At 45.2% G+C, this 24291-nt stretch overlaps 1 protein-coding gene across 1 annotated transcript in view; it reads right to left on the bottom strand.

Annotated features, from left to right (window-relative positions):
• The window catches only part of LOC146833885 (uncharacterized), a 63419-nt gene extending 58791 nt beyond the window's left edge, over nucleotides 1-4628 (bottom strand). The window contains exon 1 of the mRNA XM_085601769.1: nucleotides 4484-4628. The gene's annotated coding sequence lies outside the window, so the exon portion shown is untranslated. The remainder of the gene's footprint in view (nucleotides 1-4483) is intronic.
• Between the last annotated feature and the right edge of the window lie 19663 nt (nucleotides 4629-24291).

Raw genomic sequence — 24291 nt, 5'->3', positions numbered from 1 at the left:
CTACATGTAAAGCGGGAATGTATCTATCCAATTAAAGGGGTTCTGGAAGGATGTATCAGCCATGTAATAGGGGTGATGTAAAAGGGAGCTGGAATTTCCCATCTCTCTAAGTGCAGTAACAATTGTTCTGGGCTTGAGAGCTGACGATTCATTGAGGTGCATAGGATAATACTGTCCCATACACTGGGTGAAGCTGAGAAAGAAATAGCGAGGGATTGGAATAAGATGACAGTGTCCGCAACTGAATAATATTTCGATTGTGGCAGGCATTAGCTGTGAAAAAGGCTTCTCACAATTATAGCGATACGACCTGTGTCCCTCGTTCCAGTCATTACTTTTAACGTAATCCCCACCTCAGACTTGATAAAGAACAGGAAGTTTGACCAAACGCCACAAACCCCAGGCGTGCCATAAATGATAGCTTACCCATACACCTGCCTGTTTTTTCCTCATATCTCAGGACGGCGACCACAATGGGAAGTAGAGATCCCTGTCAAACAAGCATCCACAATTAATGCGGGTATTCCCTCTGTGCCAGGCACAGTGGAAAAAGGCTGTCCAGTACCAGTTTAAGAATGGGAGAAAACCATGTTCCCTTTTCCTAGGATTTTTTTTTTGCCCCAGTGGAGGACCCATCCTTCTGCTGTGGCAAATCAGGAACACTGGGGTCAGAGTGGGAATAGGAGATGGTGGAGCCTGTCTCCTACAAGGATGATAATCGGTAAGAATTGTTCATGTCATAGGAAGCACACTGTTGAAGGTAGGAAGTTGTTGCTTCCTTTTACCATGTGTAATGAAGCACGAGGTCTCTGTTATTGAAGTGGAGTTACTTGCCTCAGCATGGTCGCTGGAACACTTGTGCTGAAGTACATGTATGCTTTCAATACAGATACACATAAATGCACTTTCTGTTGTATGCACACAATTTTAACAGAGATATTTGGCCAGTGTCTAATTTGTTGTGAAATGCTGTTGGTTGCTGCACTGGTTCCTGGTGATTTTCCTGTCTCCGATCTTCCAATATGGGGAAAACAGCAAAGAAAATACATTATGTTGAGGTCGGATCTCCCTTTCTTAGTCTTCCTTGCCCCCCAGAAATCTCAGAAAGGGGCGGGTGGATTATTCCCAGGATCATTTCAAAAGAAGGATCAGGAGAATTATGCTGGCAATCATGGCTAGCATACCAACTCCTGCAATTGCAAATCCTCAGATGCCACATCATGATGTCCGTTTTTCTGGGTCTATTTTGGAGGACGAAGACATGGAAATTCCCCTTTAAGATCAGAGGGGTAAATACACTGCTACGGAAATACTGCCAGAGAGTTTCACCTGAGTATGTCAGAATATGGGATTTCCTGCGGAGGAGTTGCCTTCCACATCTTCAGAGTCTGTACTGAGCCAAATTTAACATGCCCCTTCTCTGAGGTTACTCATTCTTCAGAATGTACTATATGTGATCATGTGAGAACGCAAGGACTCTGATAAAAGAAATGTCCCTAGATTCATTTCCAGATTCCATCCATCAGAAGGTATATATAAGTCTACTCAAGTCTGTGGCTGTGCACTCTATGGTTGCTAGCTTGGTGGGACAGCCTTTTAAGACAGAAAAAAGCATTCTCAAGGATCAGACATAAAAAAGAGGGACTCAGCATTAAAGAAAGGTTATGATGGTGCACAGTTATCTGAGGACTGTGATACATGGCGCATATACCAGTCAGTTTCAATTTCTGACTCCAAATCGGTGCAGGAGGAATCTGAATGCTCCTCTTCATTGGAATACATGGCAAAACAGATGGAGTTGGTCTCCAATATCATTTGATGTGGTTCAAGCATCAGCTGTAACAGTAGGTGCCACTATTGCATAAGGGTATCAGAGCGCTTTACAAAGAAGCAGATAAGATTGGCAAGAAAAACGTACATAATAAACCAAACTTGTGGTACCTGTAAAGTGACAAAAATTGCGATATTGTATTAGAGATCTGTGTTGCATACAAGTAACAAAAGTAGTCATGGAGTCTTCAGGGCAATCTGGCAGTGCTCAAAGAGCTGGTTTAACAGATTAGTGTACGTACTTGCAAACATTTTAGAACACGAAAGTGGGAGATTTTAGAAAAGAAATCGGTGGGCTGTATTTTTCGCACTGACTTCTATTTAAGCAGAAGCAATTTCAGACGGGAGACAGTGAATGAAATAGTACTCGCCTTATGGGGTTTTGCTTGAAGGCATTTTGGGGCAAATCTAAGTTCCAAAACTCTGTGGCAGTCAGGCGTTTGAGAGATTCCTCGAAGTACCGAGTGAGGCTGTTCATTTCTTGAAAAGGAGAGCAACCAAGCTTCCTCCGTGCCAACCAGAGTCTGTGGCAGATATTTAAAAACACACTTGCCTGTGCCACCCGTTAATCAAGGAGGCCAAGTTCTTGTCGGATCTGATCAGCTGAGATGATCTCAGCAGGCAAAGAGTGGCCTTATAGATCCCAGTGACCAGGGTTTTGAGGAGCTTACCATCCCTCCCAAACATGATCTCGCTTTGATAAACCAAAGTTGGAATAACCTTAGCCCTCATTACCTTCAGGAGTGGATCGAGGCTCATCCCCCACAGCAAACTGGACAGTTTCAAGAAAGACGACAACAGGGCCAGGGCTTTTGCTTCCATAACCTTACTGTGGTGGACAAAGGAACCCCTTTTGTCAGTTGTGACACTGAGATAATTATTTGTCTGTTCCTTGGAAATCCTATAGCCGTTAAAATGTCAACTTCCCATCTTATTGATTTATCTGCCCAAGATGAGAACCTTTGTTTTTTTAGGTTACCTTCCAGCCAGTTTGCATCAGTGTAGGAATGCAAAGCTTCTAATATCTGCTGCAGACTGACTCTTGTGTGGCTGAACAGAACTAGGTCATCTGCATAAAGCAAGTTGTTAATATGTTCGCCCCTGATCTTGGGGGGAGGACACTAGACATGTCAGAGATATACAAGTTGAAAAGAATTAGGGCAAGCACGCATCCCTGCTTGACCTTCAGCGAACTGTTCATTTTTCTAGACACACGAGTCTCATCGACTTGCTTAACACGTATCAATATGTAGTTGTTCGCTGGCCCCAAGGAGACTCAGCGGGTTTCCCAAGTTTTTTAGGTTCTTCCACAGGGCACTCTTTGGGACACGATTGAATGATAAGAACAAAGTTTAAAAGGCCTGTGTACAGAAGCTAGGACTTGTGGAAGAATACAAGATTTGCTCCACAGAGTGACAAAGACATACTGGACAACCTAAAACAGATCAAGCCAGCAAATAGAAAGTCAGAACATGAGTCACAAACCACAAAGCCAATGGTAAGCTATGGGTGGAATGCATTCCCAGGGAAGCTTTCAAAATGCCCACATGAAGTATTTTAGCAACCAGAGGCAGGCTTCGACCTAACTAGCAAAAAACAAAGTGGTTCCAGGGCACCGCGGAGTTGGCTCCTTGCTTTCACACAGGCAGGCCTGTGTTTGATCTTCAGTGTCTGTGGAAACATTCCAAACAGAAAAGCTCATCTTCGAATCTTATGACTATGCACATGCACTCATGTGTGTACATTGTCAGTTTTATTGAAAGTGTGTTCAGTTTATTGAACCACCTATGTTAACAATAATGAAATAACTGAACACAAAGCAGTGCCGTTGACGGTAAACCGAAGGGAGAGGGATGCAACCCTATAGTTTTCAAACTTTACGTATGTAACTGTGTAGTCAAATCCCTGCTTCCCACTAGACCAAACTCTGTGATCTACAGCCCATCACTTTACCCCACCATGTATTGTTTTCCTCAACCATCCACATGAATTAATTCAATACAGGACCTGTAACCTGCAAAAACCTCACTTATATATGGTTAATAGAAAATAATCTTGCTTCATATCAAATAACAATGTAGGCTATATAGAAAGAGAACATGACAAACACATATTTTGGGTAACTCGTGGCAAAGTCGTTGGGGTATCCGAATATTCTTGGCTGTTCAATTTAAAAAATATATAACTTTCAATAAATGGAACTCAATTCAGTGATATAATCGTATGTACTTAACAGAGACACTGAGAAAAATATTTTACATCATGATCTTTCGATGGCTTGGCGCGTGCTTTGGTTCTTAGAGCCAAATGAGACTCGCTCCTAGCTCGGCTCTCGACCCCTTGTGTTTGACGCCCCCTTAGTCCCCCAACCCCCAAGCCATACGCACACAAACCCCGCCCGAAACGTAATGTTGTCTGCACTCCTACGCCCTTGCAGAAAGGTGGGTTTGAAAACTTCAGGAGCGGATCTGACATTTCATATCAACACAAACAACGTTCACGGCCACCTCTAGCGCATAGATGCCATTATAAGAAGTTCGCAACACTCTCCATCAATGCACTTTGCTCCGGTCCTGATTCTTCACAGGAAGCCTTGTGCACCCCCGATGACACCACTGACTCACCCGTACCCTAAACAATTTCTAGCACTCACCTGCTAAGGGAGCCTTTGCAAGCTTGCAGCAACTCTCGAGGCCTCTGGGCATTCTGAGGAGGAAGTGAGCAAGCGGCAGGAAAAACGAAAGTAGTCAGCAGGATTCCCCGCCCATCCTCCACGTCAGGCGGCCTTAGCCCTGCGATGTAACAGCTGTCCTCTGCTCCCGCACAGCATGCTGGGAAGTGTTGTTGCCCGACGCCAGGTTTCGTCACAGGGCAGCAGGAAGGCAGACAAGGGTTCAAGACGGTGGCAACCTGCAGTACCACTTTACTGAAGCATCTCGAACGTGTAACAAGCATTGGCATAGCCAATAGGTCTCGCCTTTGGGACCTGCTGCACAACTAAATACTTATAAGGTCCCAAAGGCGAGACCTATTGGCTATGCCAATGCTTGTTTGTTTATGTCTCCAGATTCAAGGACATTCTCAGGGCCTCGTGTATAGCACCAAAACACCGCTTATAGGCGGTGCATAAAACACTCTTCAGCCATACACTACAAAGTCAGTATCTACTCACTTGACCAGGTGGACTGGATTGGGTCATCTTCAGGTGATATATATATGTTACAGTAGTACATAGATTTAAAGGAATGTATTTAGCAGACTTGTCCTTTTTGTAATCCTTTTTGCTCAGTAATTACGCATTTATAAAGTGGTAGGCTGTGCACAAGGCGCTTCCAGGCTGCACGTTCTCCCACCCTCTGCCTCGCATGGGCCGGTACTTACACTTATGTTGGATGGAGGAGATTCCCGCACTCATCAGCTGAGCTGAAATATCTCCACAGGCAGAGTACCACCTCCCTCAGCTGCTGTGCAGTGTCCTTTAACTGTGCAGTTGCAGAGGACAGATGGGCAGAGTTCATGTATGTGTACTAGATTACTTTTGTTACTGTTGAGGTACAATTTGTAGAAAAGGCTTGAGGCTTTCAGTTGTGATTAAATGGTGTCCAGGGAAGGTCGAGAATGGCTGATGTACCTTGGTTTATATCAAATACAATGGGGGATAAACTCCTCGCTGTTAATGCTCAGCATTGCTCATTTCACCTAAGCGCTTCAACACCTCATATGGGGTAGCAAGCGCTATATAAATGCAAACCTTTTCCTCTTCTATCCCTCCACTATCTTTCTCAATCCAACAAGTAACATATCCACCACTCAAATTAATTTCATATTTCACTTCACTAATTCACCATTAACCCTTTTTGGGTTCCGGAGTAGCATGCTACTCGGCGAAAAAGCGCTTCTCCAGGGGAATTAAGAGCTATATAAATGGAAATACAATACAATACAATAAGCCGCGCTATATAAATCTACAAAGCAAAACAATTTCGGAAAACTGTGGCAGAGTGGGCCACACATGCCATCGTGTCTCTGACAGACCATCCAGGGCGGGGCAGAACAATTCGCTCTTCTGGCCTTATAACCCGTTCTTATAAAGGTTTGCAGGCTTGGGTGAGAGTCAGTCACATGCCAGTGTGTCCTGAAGCCTGGCAGCCAGAGTCAAAGTAAGCCACACATCAGAACGATGCCCCTGGAAAGCCAGAAGAGATGTTAGAGAGAGAAAGCTACACTCAGGCTGGTGCAAGACAGTCGTTTGCCAGGCTGGCACCTCATACTGTCAGCACCTCCAGGGCAGAGCCAGTCCCTTACCTGGACGGTGTCTCAGGAGGCCCGCAAAGCAGGGGGGGGGGGGGAGTTTGCCATAGCAGTGCCGCTGAAGGTCTGTTGGCGCTGGGACAGAGTCAGTAACAATCCAGGTGTTTGCCTGTGAAACGCTGGTGTTCTAAGTTGGTCACACTTCACCGAGGAGGGCATCTGTGGTGAATCTTCGTGGACCGCTTCTATTCCATACAGGGAGGATCAGGCCGGGAGGGTTGCACCTCCCTTTCAAGTCGAAAAGTGCACTTCTAGAAAGCTGGACAACCAGGAAGCTGAGCTTGGTACTCCGGGTGAAACGCTGCTTCCCTGGCGAATTCGGCCACATGCTTTCATTCAAGCACCGTCATTTTGAAAACAGTCCAGGGTGATGCTTCTGCTCACATGTCAATGACGCACACTAAAAACTCAGAAGAAAAAAATAGTCATAAGGCAGAGAGAGCCCTGAAACTGCTTTGTATACGAACAACTCCAGCTACCTGCTCATCCTACGAGCTCAAACCCGACCAGGTGTCGGTCTGTGGAGAAAAAAATCATAATCCCACATCCAATCTGGAGCTTTTAATGTAGCCTCAATGGGCCAGAGAGATGAGCTGCGGGTATTAATCGTGACAGGACACGTCCATGTGCATGCGAACATGCTCTGCGCTGGTTCAGACAGGAAAGAATTAACGCAGATGGAGGCCCCAGAGAAAGGGAACGCAGCCTGTGAACAACACAGGATTTGTGCGGGGAAGCAGCTGGTCTTTAGAAAAATAACCCGATCAAATGGTACGTCTGGAAGGCCGGCAGGGCTGGGGAAGATTAAATTACTTCAGATCTCACGTTGGGGTGATTAATGCCTCTGACATGCCGGTAGGGTTGAGATAAAGTCACTCACACGTCAAGCAAGAGGAAATTAGGAACTGATTAACAAAGCCTGTGATTCTGACGGATAGGAGGTAGGGTTGGGGATAAGTCACGCACACATTAAGCTAGAGGAAATTAGGAACTGATTAAACAAGGACAACAACCGCCGTGGTTTACTGCAGGAACCATCGGATTGGCACGGTTTGGAGTTCTCAGGCCTTTTGAAAAAGAAGATCAGTTTCTGGATACAGCAAACACGTTGATTAAACACGCGCAGCAACGCGGCCACGTACGGAACGTTAGGAATGCAGCTGGCACCCGGCCGCGCTGCTGCTCGCTCCCGAGCACCCTAGGCCAGAGGAGAGAGAAGGCGCCTGCCTTTGGCCAATTGCGTGCTGTCTTTCTTAGAAAGACGCACACAAAGGCCAATAGGGTGTGAAAGCACACGCACAAGTGTGTGCTCAGAGGTGAAAGCCCTTACTAGAAGCCTCCCAGAGCAGCGCATGGGCGCTGGCTCAGGCGAGACATAAAAACATAAATGGGAAGGGCTAGTGGGAATTGAGGGGATGTTAAATAATACGCGCCAAAGCAACAGTTTCAGGCGTGAATTTACTAATTGGTTCAAATGTATTTATGCATTTTTATATAGCGCAAACTTTACCCAGAGGTGTCAGCGCTTTACAAATGAGCGAAGTAAATTACATAAGGAATGAGAGTAGCATGGAAGTAGGTACAACTATAAGTACTCGTGACAAAAGTTACATATTAATAAGTTACAGTACATTCAAGGTGCTAAAATACAAAAAGGTGGTGTGAATAGGGTAATACAAGTACAGAATACATATGTACAAAAATTGAGCACTCCTGAGTGTCATGTGGCAGTCAGTGTCATGACCTGGGATGAGGTAAATTATTCACAGATTGTTTCGATGTGTGCTAAAGCAGTCGTTTGAAGTTTATTAGCATATTCTACAGTAGCTCATCCAATGTAAGTGTTTTTTCATTACATTCTGAGACTTCTAGTCCAGTTTATTCTGTGAAGTTTCATGATGGAAAGAAACAAAACTGGCTTTATGAACGATTCATGCACGTCCTGGGAAACTTAATTTTAACATTTCCCTGGAGGACTTCTAAACAGTCCCACCACTTAGTTTCTCAGGGCACTTATAGTTCTAGTGGGGAGCATTAGTCCGGAAGAGCTACTGCGCTCTTCATAAACAACAGCAGCATTTTCTGCACAGCTGTAACTTTTACTGCAACAATACAACTACTTCTCAGCTGGGTTGCTGTAATATTAATTTATTAATTGCCAGCATTAGAGGTGATCATCAGTCAAGGGCTGCATGCACCACAGCGACTTGCCTCGTTCCTAGAGTCGTTGTACTTACCGGAGGTCACAAGCGAGAAAAGGGAGCAGTTGAACGAAGACATCACAGTAGAAGAGATAAGCTGTGCAATCATGGGGATGACAAGCGGGAAAACCCCTGGACCGGACGGATTCCCAGGGGAGTTTTACAAGACCCATGCCGCCACGCTCACCCCTTTCCTACACGAGCTCTATAAGTCAGCCATTGAGGATGGACGGCTCCCTCCTACAATGAACGAGGCTAACCTGGTGTCACTACCCAGCCTGACAAAGATCCCATGGACCTGGGTTCATACAGGCCGCTGGCACTTCCGAATGTCGACTATAAAGTGCTGGCGAAATTGTTGGCGGATCAGCTGGAACAGGTAGTTCCCACCCTGGTACACCCGGACCAGAATGGGTTTGTGCCTTCGCGAAATACATCGCTGAACCTCAGGAGATTCTTCAGGGTTGCCGCCTATTCGACTGCCCAATGGCCAAGAGCGGGCTGCCTGGTATTGGACCTTGAAAAGGCATTCGACTCCCCAGAATGGGAGTCTCTATTTACAGTGCTAGAAAAGCACAAGCTCGGAGAGTCCTTCCTGGGGATGGCCCGGCTGCTTTACAGTGCTCCCACGGTAAGAGTGAAAATGGGCCCTATCGGAACCAGTGCGCGTCAGGAGAGGAACGAGGCAGGGATGCCCCCTCTCCCCGTTTCTCTTTTCCCTAGCGATTGAACCGCTAGCGGAAGCGATACCAGCCGGGGTCGACGACGGCATACCTCTAGGAGATAGCACGCATAAAATATCACTGAATGTCGACGACCTCATGGTATATGTCAGGGACATCAGCCACATCCCGCACAACCTGGTAACGATATTAGAAAACTTTTCAGCCATATCAGGGTTGCGAGTAAATGCATCTAAATCCGGTCTTTACGCATTCAATGAGCAGAGCGTAAACCCCAGCTATGTGTTTGGTGCGACGAAGGTCCGCTGGTTCCTGGACACGTTCCGGTACCTCGGACTGCGGATATACCAGAATGCAGTGGATTTACATGATGGCAAATTAGGAAGGGCTCTGACTGCGATCAGAACGCAGTCAGCTTTCTGGAGCACGCTCCCGTTGTCAGTGCCGGGGAGGGTAGCCTTGATAAAGATGGTGATACTACCCCGGCTACTCTATTACCTCACAAACCTCCCAGACTACATAATACCTCCATTCTTTCATCACTTGGAAAAGTTAATCAAGGACTTCATAAGGGGCACCTCCAGGCATCGGGTAGCTATTTGTCAACTTTACTTACCTACAGATCAGGGGGGCCTAGCAGTCCCGCACCTGGAGAAATACTATCTAGCAACACAGCTCCAATGGATCTCTAGATGGCTGGCAGGACGCCATACTGGCGACACCACATCCCTACAGCTGCCGATGGCGGCAGCAGAACTAACCAGGCTATTTCACCCATGCTCCAAAGTCAAACCGCTCAACTCCCTACTGGTGACGGTGGCACACAGAAGCTATCGCAGGACGCTGTACATCACTCGGAGAGCAGTCCCATACGCACCTGTACTACCACTGGAGGGCACACCCACGGACATCAACAGCACAACGCTAGCAGAACTGCAAGAGTGGCACGAAGCAGGGGTACAAACTATGGGAGATCTATACAACGAAGGCATATTAACGCCGTATACTACACTCGTGACAGAGGCTGAAGTACCCCCAGGTCAGTAATTACTCCACCGCTCCCTAATAGCGGAACTCACAGCAAAGTGTGGCGACCTGGCAGCCGAACCTGCCACACACCTCACAGTACAATACCTGCATGTCATGGGTCAGGGGAGGACACCTCACTAAGTGGTTTGCCGCATCGCTCCGACACCACACGACATTCGCTTTGACGTCCCTCCGCCAGCACTGGGACACAGATTTGGGCAGCCTGCTCACGGAGCCGGAATAGGTCTCAGTATTAGAAGCTCCGACAAAGATCCCCAGGAATGCGCACCTGCGCCAAATTCAATTTCACATAGTACACAGAGCATATCTCACGCCCGCTAAGATTAACCGGTATTTTCAGCGCACCGACTCGGCATGCTCAAGATGTGGGCATGTAGATGTAAACATTTTACATATGACGTGAGGATGCCCGAGACTAACTAGCTACTGGTCAGATGTGGCGGAAGCGCTAGCCCAATGCACAACCTGCACTATTCCATTTGAATGGCACATCTACTTGCTACACCTACACCTACACCGCAGGAATCGTAACAATACAGCCACAGCTAGATTCTTAGATTTGGGAATGGAAGTGGCGAAGCGTTTGATTACCAAACAATGGAAGCACCCCGATCCCCCAAATATAAGCATGTGGAGATATTCAATGTGCACCTGGGCCAAAGCAGAGCGCGTTGCTTTAAGGCACGAAGATACATTAGGCCTGCGTAAAATACCCCTAGCCGCATATTGGGACAAAATACTGGCAGATTTAGTGCCTCCGTGAGCTGTTGTAACTTCCCCTCAGGCCCCAGCAGAAATCAAGACCTGACCAGCGGAGACACCCACTGATTAAAACCAGGATAACACGCAACCTAGCACATGTCTTGCGCTATCCTCATAAGAACTGCTAATGCAGAGTCATTCACAATAACAAGGGGAAGGGAGGGTTTAGGCAGCATAAACACTGGTTCCTAGTTCACACCTATTATGTATTAATTTGTCCCGGTTTAGTTAACACCCGCCTTCATGTTTTTCTTTTGTACCAAGCAGTAATGGTTGATATAAAAAGAATGGTTAAATGTAAAGCTCACAAAATAAATGCTATTAATCTGAGATGTGGTAACATGTAGCCATATGGGCAACTCAACTGATTGTACAGAAAAATTGGCAAATAACCTGCATATGTTGGTAAAGATTGTTAAGCATATAAAATCAATAAAAACAGATTTTCAAAAAAAATTAGAGGTGATCATCAGAAGGCAGAGATTTTGTGATGATGCGGTTGTAAATTTACCCCACTACTCGTTTTTGCTTGTAAAACGATAAATCATCCACAAATATAAATGTTTAAACAATAAATGTCAGAAATAAATGGGTGAGAGAAAATATATATATATATATATATATATATACGCTTTCTCCCTCTGAATGAAAGCGAAGTCAGCACTCCGTAAGTTTGTTATCTGGCAGATTTTATTTTCAGAAAAACGTCATCACGTTTCAGACGTTTCCTCACGGCCTTGTTCACGTAACATAACATACGTGTTAAGAGCCTCCTTCCAAATCCATGCTAAGCTGGTTGGTAGGTCGGCACTTGAACCAAAATCAGCCCTGGCAAAATGCCCGAACCAGCCCCACAGTGCAGGAGAGCACAATTAGAGATGAGCAATTGGTGTACGGTTGGATCATTGCATCCCATCCTTCTGTGGAAGCAAGATCATATTCTTATTAAAAAGGAATGCGAGAAGTGGACTGTCCAAAGATTGCATCCTCCCTTGTAGAGTTTATCGCAGAATCTAAATAAACAACCCAGATATACCGCATCTGTTACAGTTTTTTAATATTCTCTCTAAAAAGGTGCGAGTTTCTCACACCCGCTAACCTAAGTGGCATGCTTCATCATCGGGTTGCTCTGCATCTGTACAACATTTTTGATGCAACAGCTGGACTCCTGGATGTTAGGAGCTCTTGAGTGGAGGTATTTTTGCTTCCTCTTGAAAGTATTAGGATCCCAAAAGAACGTAGAATTTGCTATATACAGATGACCCAAAGGATTTTTCGAATCTATGGAAATATTAAAAACAGTGAAAGTGGGGTGCTTATTGGTCCCCCCGCCTCTCCTACTCGTCAACATCTTTTAACTGTATTTCTGTGGCCTCATGCAAATTCCCATTTCCTACTGGACCTAGATCCCTGCCTATAGTATAGCTCAACTCAGTTCTATGTAATGAGTTGTAATGGTGAGGGCGGCCGCTTCACATTCGTACTAATGCACAGTAAGATTATACTCAAGTATCAAAAGCACAATACAGAGGGTTGAGTTTCGGTGAGTGTATGGAGAAGCAAATGGACAACAGAGGTCGGGATGGGGGCAGCAAACGGACAAAAGAAGACGGGCAGGCAAGTATGGGGAAGCAAACGGACTACGTATCATTAATGGGCAATCACACAGACAATGGAAGGTGGGCGGGTGAGGATGGGTAAGCATTGGATGGGGGCGGTAAGCAAACTGGAAATTGAGGGATGGAGGGCCATGATCTGGAAGGACAGGGACAACATAGGCTGGGCAGATAGTGATGGGGAAGCAAATGGACATCAGAGAGTGGGTGATGATGGAGAAAGACTTGGACAATGGAGAGAGATGGGGAAGCAAGAAAAGGTGGACAGATGAAGATGAAACAAGAAAGATAAATGATGGAGGAAAAGCGAGGGGATAAACTCAGGCAAGAAAGAGGAACACAATGTGTATGGGGAGACAGCTGCAAAATACACACTCTTGTACAGTGCTTAAACTAAAACAAAAATGTAGTACCTGTAAAAGGATCAGGGAAGAAAACTAATGTGAATGTGCTCCAGGGGAGGGATCAACCCATGAAGAGAAATAGTGAATAAAAAGCAAGCACCTGTGAGTGACAATAAAGCTAATCAATGGTAAGCAATGGGTAGGCGGTAAGCTCACTGAAGTTAACAATATGTCTCGAAAAAGACAGAACATGCGCTGTCTTATGCAAGATCTAAAAAGGATGCTAGAATGACCTCTATGTACTAAAAAACAGATTTTGAGTTTGCATGGAGGAGTGTGGGCAACAGGGTGACTTACGTTGAGCCACTCTATGTTGGCAGGGCATCAAAATGCAAACCATGTGTGTCTCCCACTGACATGCATTGGTTGCCAGCCTGGCTAGGATTTTAGGCATTACCCAACAAGGACTCGTCTCACTGGAGATTGTGCTAGAGAACGTGACTGTCTTCTGCCACCAACCTCTGATTAAAATTGGCCACGGACAGGCAGAGGGAGGCTGAGAAATTCAGCATCTCCAAAAGACTATGTGCGTTCTACTCTTACCACAAACTGTTCTTGCGGTTCATGCTGTAATCAATGTATAGGTCTAAATCATAGTTTTCTGCTTATATTAATATCAGGATTAAGGGCCTGTGCTCTCGCTCTATTACAAACATCCACAGCATGATGTTGTCCTTCTTTCTTGTATTGTGCTTTGTGACTAAAGCCAATAGGAGAGCACATACAAGCACACCAATACACCTTAGACATAGATCCCACATACATCGAACAGAGTGCATGTATGCCCTACAGCCGCCTTTCATGTTGCTCTCAAGAGCACATACTATCAAGACACACCTTGTACAAACAAACACACAACTAGCAACAGCAGGCCTAGCCTCGATAAATGCTGGGCCTGGGCAAAGTTCATGTTACATGCCTAAGAGACGAGTAAGCAATTATAAATGCCTTTTAGACACTAATATCAATTAGCAGGTGAAGATATTGGAGAAGGGTTTGTAGTCTAATACCTTTCCTGAAATAGGGAGTGCGAGTAAGTGTAGAGAGCTCGTCAGGGGTAGTAAGGCGGTATATAAATGCAATTACAATACAATACATTAAAGAGGCTGCAGAGATCTATCTCTACCCAAGACAAAAAATGGGTAAAATGAATAATAAGCACATTTTAAGATATGTTTCACTTTTCCTGTTGCTAAAAATCCACATGCTCCAAAACAGGGAGTTCATGAAATATTCCAGTGTACTTACTAAGCCTGACCAGCCCATATTCTTAATAAAATATCTGGGGAAGAGGATTAGTTGGAAAGATCCCCCAGTTGCAGTGCACTGGATATAATTGCCATCTGGGCTGGCGATTTAGGCATGGGATTAGAGCCGTAGCTACCAATTGTGCAGCCGGTGCAGTGGCATCAGGACCCTGACCCTGAGGGCCCATTGAGTGTATTTTACTACCACAACAGCAGCCTTAGGGGGCATTTTCCTTGCATGCTCCAGTGCTCAAGGCGTGCAAGCTACGCTACGACTTAGGATCTGAATCCCTGTTGACCCTTACCGATTGATGATAGACCAACACCCCACATGCCCCTTCTTCTGCCAGCCTTTACCTACACTATGGCTGTGTGATTTCTGTGACCCTTATCCTCTGAACTTTAACCTTCATTGCCATACCTGAGCCACCCGTGCCTACAAGTTTGTACCAGTTCTGTTGATGCTGGCATTGCTCCTCTGCACCTGGTTGCAGGAAAGCACAACTGTTGAGCACAGCTTGACCTTAAGCTGTTTGATGAGTGAAGAAAGAGAGGTTGCACCGGACAACAACAGCTCCATAGCAAGGCGATCTACATTTTCAAGCACTGTCGAAACATTTCTGTGGAAAAAGTGAAGGCAAGCCCCCAAATATTACACCTATCAGTATTGACCGAGAAAGGGAAATATATCATATAATATGATTACTAGCACATTTTCCTTCGCTGAATCATTTTAAACATTTCTGGAAACTACTGGGAGGTTTAGTTCTCAAAATGTCTCCTGCAGACTTCTGTCAGCAGGGTAGTTTTGCAACAGTAACCAGCGGACGCAGTGCTTCTGGCGGTCACGCCCTAAAATCAAGGGGCAAGTATAAAAAGTGTCAGAGAAGGTTTTGTGTAGTGTTAATAAATTCCCATTTCTGGCACCTTTCACTGAAAATGTGCCACTGGGGCCAATGTCCGTTACCTGATTTCCCTTATTTCCCTCATTTCATGCAATTTACTGTATTTATGTATGCCAACTCCATGGCATGCATTTAGTAAGTGTAAGTGAAAGAACAGGCGGTACCACAGGGATGTGTAAATAGTGTATCTTAAGGCTGGTGGAAGGTAACACACTGGACTAAACCCATGCAGTTATTCATTTATTTATGGAAAATAATCAATACAAATATAGAACATAAAACATACTGAAATGACTGGTCTATGCCCAATAAACATCAGTGCTTAATGCAGACAGCTCCTTAGAGTGTTCTCATCATTATTGCAATAATAGCATTTTTGCTATCTGCCTCCATCTAGGATTTTTACATGCACACATCGGCAGAAATATAGACACTCTCTCTCTCTCTCTCTCCTTTCTGTTTTGAAGTTCTTAAAACTGTTGGATATTTTACAACATATTGGGCCAGATGTATCAATATTGGGAATAGCGATTACCTAATTGTGATTCTCTCCGAATCGCAAATTGGTAATTGCTATTCCTAATGTATGAAACTCATAGCATTTCATTTAGCAAATACTAGTGGGTCACAAATCGACCTACCTCATGAATATTAATGAGGTAGGTAACAATTTGCAACCCATTAGGAATCTCGAAAATCACGAGGATGGTGGCCTGCTGGGGTCAGCAGACCACCATGTCCGCGATTGCTTTTAAATAAAGCAATAATTTTTTTTAAATGCAGCCCCTTTTCCATAAAGGAAAATGGGTTGAGTTTAAAAAAGAAAAATTAGAGACTCCAACTCAGAAGGCAGGAATTCAGGGATCTGGGTGAGCAAAAGGCAAGGGCACATATGCTAGCAACCCAGAGGAAACTCTACGATGTAGGAGATAAAGCAAACAAATTGATTGCATGGTTAGAACGCAGAGATAGGGATAGAAATTGGGTCCTGGAAATAACAACCCCTGAGGGTGCAACTCACAAATCCGGGAAAGAGATAGAAGAGGCCTTCGAACAATGCTATGAAAAATTGTACACCTACTTCCCACAATGCTCGGCAGAGGAATGTGGTGAACTGTTGCGAGAGATTAACCTTCCTACACTTTCGACAGTAGATAGCCAAACGTTAGAACAAGATTTCACGGTGGAGGAATTGGTGGGTGCGCTCACTGACCTGCAGTCCGGCAAAGAGCCCGGTCCAAATGGGCTCCCAGTCGAATTATACAAAACTGTTGCAGGCAAGATTTCCCAGTATCTATTAAACATGTACGAAGAGTCTAATGAAAAGGGGGAGCTTCCGCTTGATCAACAAACAGCCATAATAGTAATGATATCCAAGAAAGGCAAGGTCCTGCACGACTGCGGATTATACAGGCCGATCTCTTTATTAAACGTGGAGACTAAGGTGTTGTTGAGAGCTCTGGCAACCAGATTGCAGACAGTGATTTCCACACTGGTCCACCAGGATCAGTCTGGATTTATGTCCCACCGGAGCACTAGACTTAACCTCCACAGGCTATACAGGGTCCTAGATTGGACGAGAAGGAGCCTCAGGGAAGATGTGGTACTGTTCTCCCTGGACGCTCAGATGGCGTTTGATAGTATTGATTGGGAATATATGTTTGCAGCATTGAACAGAATGGAATTTGGATCCAACTTTTGCGCGTAGTTGAAACTATTATATCAGGATCCACAAGCTCGGGTGAGAGTAAATGGAGAGGTATCCCGCTCATTTCCACTGAGAAATAATAATTTAGTAGGCAATGATTTAGGAACATACATTGGGAGAGGCCAAGGCGCTCTAATTGATTTTTTATCATTCATAACATTTGTCACAGTGATCACTGCCCCTTATCTTTAGAGCTGGTGACCCAACTCGATGATCAAACTGCATCTGCCAGATCAGGCCCATTAATCTATAACAAGAACAAGGGGTTAATGCGGAAGTGGTCTACTATAAACCCTGACCGGGTTTTAAGTCAAATTATAACAACTAATTTGACCCAAGTCCTAGACTGCCTGGAAGATAATATAAATCCCTCAGTCATGGTAACATCTTCGGGTCTCTATAAAATAGGCAGTGAATCTGTTTTTAGTACTAATACTAAATATGGGTCAATAACTATGGCACCCCCAACATAAGATGAGGTGGACAGGGCCTTAACCCAGACTGTGACGAATAAGGCCTCTGGCCCGGACGGTATTCCAGCAGATTTGTTTTTAGCTAACATACCCCTGTGGCTCCCTCTACCAACAAACATTTTAAGCTGCTATGTGGCTCAGGGACCCCCGACTCCTGGAGATCCGTGACAATAGATCCCATCTTTAAAAAAAGGTGACAGGGCGGATCCCAAATGCTACCGGCCAATATCTCTAATTGACTGCACCTGTAAGATCATGGGCAGAGTAATTTTAGAAAGGCTGGAGGCCTGGGTAACAGAAAACGGTAAGGTTTCGGATATCCAATATGGCTTCAGAATAGGTCTAGGCAAGGTAGAACAGTGCCTCAACCTGCATCTGGTCATAGGCAAATACACCTTAGACAAGCTGGGATCCCTCTATTTAGGGTTCATGGACTTGACGTCTGCCTTTGACTGGGTGCAGAGAGGGAAGCTATAGGAGAAGATGCTGGAAATGGGCATAGAACCAGCTATTGTGCATTTCATAGCAGCTATGCATCGGGATGTCACAGGGAGAGTTCGCTATGGAACAGGTGGGGAACTCACTTCCCCAATTAAAATGAGCCGCGGGGTCCGCCAGGGCTGCGTCCTTGCACCATTTGTATTCTGTCTGTATATAAATGATTTAGAAAGCTATATTATAAATGGAAATGTGGATGCTCCCCAGATAGGCCGAAGGTTGTTACCGGCATTATTATATGCAGACGATTCTGTTTTAATGTCCAGAACCGGGGTGGGGTTGCAAAGGCTTTTAACTAGTTTTAATAATTTTATGAATGACCTTGGCCTGAAGACCAATGTGGCCAAATCTCATATCATGGTGGTGGGTAAATCTCCAACAACTGTAAAGACATGTTTAATAGGTAGTGAGAAATTGGTTTATGTACCCACTTTTCCTTATTTAGGAATTCTTTTTGAGTCACAAAGCACCTGGTTTCATTTAATAGAGGCAAGGACTAGGGTCTTCAACCAAAATCTGGAGGCCATTTTCAGATTTGATAAAAAAACTAGGCTCCCGCCCAATAAGAGCAACTATCGAAATCTATAAGGCACGTATGTGTGCGGCTACTTTGTATGAAGCTGGAGTCTGGGGCTTTTGTAATATCTTCGGCCTACAGAGAGCCGAAAACATGTTTTTGAAACACTTGTTGACTGTTCCAACAAGCACTGCTGCCACTATTTGTCACAGCAAGCTTGGCGTGATCCCGCTGTCCTTTCGCATCCACACAACGCCTCTATTTTTGTGGTATAACATTTGGGTAAAGGAAGAAACAGTTCTGAATCCGCGCTGTTATTACAGATTGCCTAAAATTAGAGTGGTTGAACAAAATCCATTGGATTTCTTATGTTAAAGCCCAGCTGAAGAATTTGGGTTTGTTGGATTGTTTCGACAATCCAGGAAATATTGCCAAAATATCAAGGGCCAAGTTGAAGAAAGAATTTCTGGCTCACTCTTATCTGAAAAGAGACACTCTGAAGATGGCAAAAAAAAAGGGTTATTGATCACTCACTTCTAGTTTGTTATTTAGGTACTGAGCCTTATCTCTCTTTTTATTTTAGCCATGCTCAATTGTACTATCTTATAAGGTTCAGGTTTGGAACCTCTTATCTGTTGGTTTCATACCAGCGTAACGTATATTCTGATGCCAAATTGAATGCATGTCCATGTGACTCAAAATCAGCACAGAGTACGTTGCAATTTATGTTTTTCTGTAAACTTTATATCAACCCAAGGTGCACTTTTTTAACACCACTCTTAAAATTCCTAAACATAAGAAAATGTCAGGCTGCTTTGCACTACCTTCAGCTTTTAAAAGATGAATGTATTTGTTTAGTGGTCTATAAATACATTTCTTCTGCAGTTCGGCTACGGAATATTGTTGGAAAATATTTCCCATGTTTTTATTATAACTTGTGCACAGGATGTAAGATCCCTTAGTGTGGGATCGCTTCCCATAGTGACTAATGATGAAATTTGAAACTATTGCCAATAAGTATTACGCACGTAGTTGCTCCCTTTTTTGTTCTTCTACAATCTCTAGTTCAAACACTGTTGTGCCTATATGCCTTCGTAATAATTACCTGAAAAGAGATTGTTATCTGGAGATTTGTAAATTATTCCTCTTAGTAAGGGAACTTTTATCTGATATTTGTAATTTTATCAACTTCATTGTGTTTTTAATCAAAAATGCTTTTTTATGATGTATTCTTTTATGGTTTGGAATATAGCCGAATAAAGATTTCTGACTGAGGCCTTCGCATAATGCTATGAAAAAATGCATGATACATATGGCCCATTTTCTTTTAAGTAACTAACAATTCACACTGCTATCCCGTTCCACTGCCCCTTTAGACCCCTAATGCTCTGCTTATCAAATAATGTATTTTACCACATATGCCAGCGTGATTATTGGGAAATTTGAAGCTCACTTCCCTCTCAATCTTACTGATCAAGCTACGACACTGCATACGCTAACAACGTCCTCGTGGACTGATACAATTGCTGGCAGTGAGAGTTTTGTTGCACATTATTTCGTATTTTACCTGCCTGAAGGCTTGATGGAATATAATGCTGAACATCCAATGACAATGGGTCCAGAATTTCCACTTATGCCTTGGATGCTAGATCTAGAACTTCTAATGGCCAGACAGATATAATAAAACCATGTTTAAAAATGCCTGAGTACCAAATCAATATTTCTCTGAGTGGCAGTATTAAAGGACTGATCTAGAGTTTAGAGGGAACTAAAAATACTCAAATTGCTAGGGGAAATGTTAAATACAGAGTACAATACTTCTAATGAATTTTCTCCACCCTAGGGGTGTTATCATGCGGAAAACTCAGCCGATGGAGTCTACTCTGTATACAGTGGCTAGACAGGAATATCCTGTAGTGAAAACTGTTCCAAATAGTTACATGCTGAAACTCAAACGTCAGAGGAATTTACTCAGAAGGGCGTATAGTGAAGAGACAGTGTTACTTGATGTTGAAGTCATAATGAGGTCTGCAACCGAAAGACCTCAGATGATGCACCAGTGCAGTTCCTTTAGGATTCCAGAGCTAATACTGCTGACATTTTGACAAATGGAAATATTTCATTAATTGTTCCGTAAACGTCACACTAGGTTCTCACTGGACCTTTAGAACTATGGCAAAATCATAGCCCTGTCCACCAACATAAATTTAAAATCTTATTAAAAAAAACACTTTGCCCATCCCAGAACTATTGTTCATTCCCCTCACCCTTTAATCTTCTCACTGAATCCGCTTGGTCCTTCCCAAACAGTCTGCTTCTCATCATGCCTCCTTCTGAGACCTCCACATCCTATCGCAAACCGTGACCATGATTTACCCAATAACACCCCACCAGACCTTGTTCGGGTGGCCACAGGACAAGCAACTGGACTCCAACTGTGGTGATTGAGGTCATTTGTCACTATGGTCCTGGGGCCCATCAACTATGGCTTTGCAAAGTGGCCCAAGTACACCCTTTTCTGCACTTGACCCTCAGGGTAGCAAGGGCAAGCAATCACGGGCTTCTCAGGGAGGTAGTGTGGGGAGCACAAGGTCAGAACTCAACAGTAGACCAACAGTCACAATAATGTAATGCTGTTAGACATGGGGGTCCCTTGTTGGCAGAAGTAGGTACCTTTGTCCAAATAGGGACCTTTGCTTCTAGTCAGGATATGGGGGGTACACTCCTGGATAACCCCTGCTCACCCCCTTGGCAGCTTGGCACGGGCAGACAGGCTTATCTCAGAGGCAGTGTGTAAAGCATTTGTGAACACATACAGTAATACAGTGAAAACATTACAAATGGACATCACACCAGTTTAGAAAAATAAGTCATCTTTACTAGACTTAACATAAGACCAAACGACAAAAATCCACAATACTGTAATTGAAAAGAAGTCTTTAAAATGGTAGAAAATAGCTTAGTTCATTATAGATGGTTAATGCGACACTTCACTCTTAAAGTACCTTATATGTGTCACGCCATGCAAACAAAGGGGTCGCAGGGAAGTTGAGGCTCACTTCCTTACTGTGTGGGGAGTTGATGCGTCGTTTCTTACTGCGGCCCGGTGCCGATACGACAAGATGGCGCCTCGATGCGATGTCAGGAACTGGTGCAATGCGACAAAATGGCTTCTTTGATGCAATAACGTCGGATGGGATGCGTGCACGCCCGACGGCTATGCGGTGTACTCGGTAACTTCTGAGCTGCGACAGGCCCTGCGACACGCTTCTCCAGTGATGCGATGGCGACCTCTGTGGCGGCGACACGCTTCTCCGGTGATGCGACACGCTTCGTTGGTAATGCAACGGCGAACAGCTGCGTCGGTGGCACGCTTCTTCGGCGATGCAACGGCAACTGCTGCGGTTGCGGCGACGGGCTTCTCCTCATTGCGTCGCGCTTCCAGCTCCCAGCGACACGCAGTCTTCTCAGAGGGCCAAAACAGTAGGCACCTCTCTGCAGGTAGAATTCCCAGCAAGGGAATTCAGGGGAGCTGGTGGTGAAGTCTTGTATCCCTGAGACTCCAGGCAGGAGGCAAGCACACTTCAAGTCCTTGGAGATTCTTCTTCAAGATGATGAAAAGTTCACAAAGGTTCTCTTCCCCTTTCCTTGGCAAATAAAGTAACCACTACAGGCCAACCACAGAAATAGCAAACAGCACAGGGGCAGTCTCATTCAGCTTCCTTCTCCTTGGCAAAGGTTTGTCTTGATTCCCAGAAGTGATCTAAAGTTATGGGGTCTGGGCCCCAATATTTATACCAGTAAATCATTTGTCCTCTGAAGGCAGAGGGCAGAGGGTGCTTGTGCCCAGCCAAAACCAGTTCTGTGCAGCTTCCTGGCAGAAGGTGGAGAAAGCATTGTTGAAAGCAGACCTGGCCCAGGTAGCTGAAAGGAAATCTCTTTCCCCTACTCTTATTCTATGAGGGCTCAGGTCAGTGGAAGGAAATCTCCTCCCCCCACTTTCTATTCAATGCAGGCCCTATTTAGCCCAGCCCTGACCCATCAGACTGCTGGAGCCAAAGCCCTCTCCAGCCCCCTATCACTCACAAACCAGACATGAAATACACAAACCTAGCAGAGGCATGCTGGATGGTTAGGCAAGAAAATACCTACTTTCTAAAAGTGGTATTTTCAAACACAGAATGTAAAAATCACCCTCACTAAAAGATGTATTTTAACATTCTGAGGTCAGGCATACTAAACTCGAATTTCTACCTAGTTCCCTGGGTCAGTTAGGATTATAAGATGTTATAATCAAACTGCCCATTATGGCCTACGGGAACAGGTAGCCTTGCAATAGTTAAAAAACGAAATTGGCTGTAATTCACTATCAGGACATGCCACACACAACAGGGCATGTCCTACCTTTTACATACAATTCACCCTGCCCATGGGGGTACCTTGGGCCTACCTTAGGGGTGACTAACAGGTAGAAAAGGGAAGGTTTAGGGACTGGCAAGTGGGTGCACTTGCCAAGTCGACATGGCAGCCCCAGGCTGCACACAGGCTCTGCAATGGCAGGCCTGAGCCACATTTTACAAGCTGCTTCTGTGGGTGGCACAACCAGTGCTGCAAGCCCACCAGCAGCATTTGATTTACAGGCCCTGGGCACACATGGTGCACTGTACTAGGGTCTGACAAGTAAATCAAATAAGCCACTAATCCATTACAACAATTTACGATAGGGAGCACTTGCACTTTGGCACTGAATAGCAGTGGCAAAGTGCCCAAAGCATCTAGACCAGCAAAAACATAGCATACACACACGAGGCAACAGTGAAAAAATGGAAGGGAGACCCACGCCAATGGTGCCAGGTCCAACACATGTCCCCTCCAGATGAAATGTGGGGCAAACTACCCACCCCTTGGAAGTTCTCTTTACTAAGGCGGAAAAATCTGGACAGACCATCAGCATTGGCGTGTTCTGTACCAGGGTGGTGTTCCACCATGAGGTCCATCCCCTGTAGGGAAATGGACCACCTCAACAGCTTTGGATTCTCCCCCTCATCTGCATCAACCATCTGAGGGCCCTGTGGTCTGTCTGAACCCGGAAGTGAGTCCCAAACAGGTATGGTCTCAAATTCTTCAGTGCCCAGACCACAGCAAATGCCTCAGGCTCAATTGCACTCCACCGCTGTTCCCGTGGAAGTAACCTCCTACTGATGAAGGCTACAGGTCGGTCTAGGCCCTCCTCATTTATCTGTGAAAGAATAGCCCCCACACCATGCTCTGTCTGTACAATGAACTATTTAGAGAAGTTGGGCGCCAGAAGCATGTGCGCCGTGCACATGGCAGTCTTCAGGGCATCAAAAGCTTTCTGACAGGTGTCAGTACAGTTCACTTTCTTGGGCTGTTTCCTGGAAGTCAGGTTTGTCAAGGGTGCAACAATGCTGCCATACACCTTGACAAACCTCCTGTAGTACCCAGTGAGTCCTAAAAAGGCTCTCACCTCTCTCTGGATCTTGGGGGGTTCCCAAGCCAGGATGGTCTCAATCTTGGGATGTAGGGGTGCCACCCGGCCGCTCCCAACCTGGTGTCCCAAGTACACGACAGAACCCTGCCCGATCTGGCACTTACTCACCTTGATCGTGAGGCCTGCTCTCTGCAGCGCCATCAACACTTCCCAGAGGTTGCGCAGGTGTTCTTCCCAACTGGCGCTGAACACTGCAATGTCATCCAGGTAGGCGGCACTGAAATCTTCCAGTCCAGCCAATACCTGGTTGACCAACCTCTGAAAGGTGGCAGGGGCATTCTTCATCCCAAAGGGCATAACCCGGAATTGGTAGTGCCCATCTGGTGTGGAGAATGCTGACCTCTCTTTTGCCCCATCAGTTAAGGCGATCTGCCAGTACCCAGAAGTTAGATCAAACGTGCTGAGGTACCAGGCAGCCCCTAACCGATCAATGAGCTCATCAGCTCTGGGGATGGGGTGCGCGTCAGTCCTTGTGACTGAATTGAGCCCTCGGTAGTCCACACAGAACCGGAGTTCTGGCGTGGCACCCAGTGCGGCAGTCTTTGAGACCAAGACCACTGGGCTGGCCCAAGGA

This window comes from Triturus cristatus, chromosome 4_2 (genome assembly GCF_964204655.1).
Source record: "Triturus cristatus chromosome 4_2, aTriCri1.1, whole genome shotgun sequence".
Classification (NCBI taxonomy): Eukaryota; Metazoa; Chordata; class Amphibia; order Caudata; family Salamandridae; genus Triturus; species Triturus cristatus.
Note: the sequence above shows the minus strand (reverse complement) of the source record. Positions and strands in the feature narration are given on the sequence as shown.